The sequence below is a fragment of the Fukomys damarensis genome, unplaced genomic scaffold (assembly GCF_012274545.1).
Source record: "Fukomys damarensis isolate Sample0158 unplaced genomic scaffold, DMR_v1.0_HiC HiC_scaffold_39, whole genome shotgun sequence".
NCBI classification, from domain to species: Eukaryota; Metazoa; Chordata; class Mammalia; order Rodentia; family Bathyergidae; genus Fukomys; species Fukomys damarensis.
The window spans coordinates 34,644,928-34,645,869 of NW_022900951.1; the positions used below are offsets into that span (position 1 = coordinate 34,644,928).

Below are 942 nucleotides of genomic sequence, written 5' to 3' on the forward strand. Positions count from 1 at the left end.
CGGGAAGGAAGGGGTCTCTGGGGGCTCGGGTGCGCCCCGGCGGACCTGGGGAGCCCAGGCGTCCCTTTCCTCCGGGCACAGGGCACTGGCAGTGGGGGAGGGGGCGCCTCGGGGTCCGATACCCCGGAGCTCTCTTCGGAAAGCCCGCAGGCAGCAGCGAAACCTGCTCTGGCAGCGGAGATGGTGATAAAATCCTCCCGGTTTCTAAATTAATTACACTGAACCCGCCGCGCTCTGCGGTCCCGGCTAGGGCGGGCTGGGAGCAGTCAAGGAAGGAAAGGGCTCGGTGCCCCAGCGCTGGGGGCGGGAAGCTCGTGCTGCTGACTGAGAAAACCCTCCCCAAGACTGTGCAGGAAGTGACCGAGCCCCTCTGAGCTTCAAGGAGAAGAGAGGCTGGGAGAGGGGGCAGAAGGAAGCTTTCCTCCAGCCTGTCGTCCCTCGGGGTGTGTGGGGGGGGGGACCACTGCTGGCTGAGGCCGGAGGTCTCCTGCTCCGCTCTGGGAGCGGTCCTGTGGTCCAGTCCCCATCTGTCAGGAAACCTGCAGCCAACTGGCCCTGTGGCCCTTGTTCAACTTCCACTGGTCTCCATTAAGCCCGGGTCCTGTCGGCTCCGGCCTGAGGTCGCTGAGGCTTGGTGTTGATATTTTCACGGCTGCCCCTTTGGGCCGGTTTCTCACACTTGGAGACCTAGACTGTGCCTGTGGAAAGAAAGGCTCAGCCTCAGGGACTTGGAGTCCACAAAGGAGCGCCTAGCCGGCCTTAGCACAGCCTTAGAGAGCCACAACCAGCTCAGGACACGTGGCATAAAGGCACTGCCAACCCCTCAGGGGGACAGAGGACATTTTCTTTTGAAGACTTCCCACCTGGAACCCTTGACTTGACTTCACAATTTCCCCCAACAGTGGCTGCCTGGGAGTGGCCCACTCGCAGAGCAGACACCCC

The 942-nt window shown here is 62.5% G+C and overlaps 1 long non-coding RNA gene across 1 annotated transcript in view; it reads right to left on the bottom strand.

Annotated features, from left to right (window-relative positions):
• Positions 1-497: 497 nt before the first annotated feature.
• The window catches only part of LOC117284712, a 49,160-nt gene continuing 48,715 nt past the window's right edge, over positions 498-942 (bottom strand). Inside the window, exon 3 of the long non-coding RNA XR_004515781.1 lies at positions 498-698. This is a non-coding gene — a long non-coding RNA (uncharacterized LOC117284712). The remainder of the gene's footprint in view (positions 699-942) is intronic.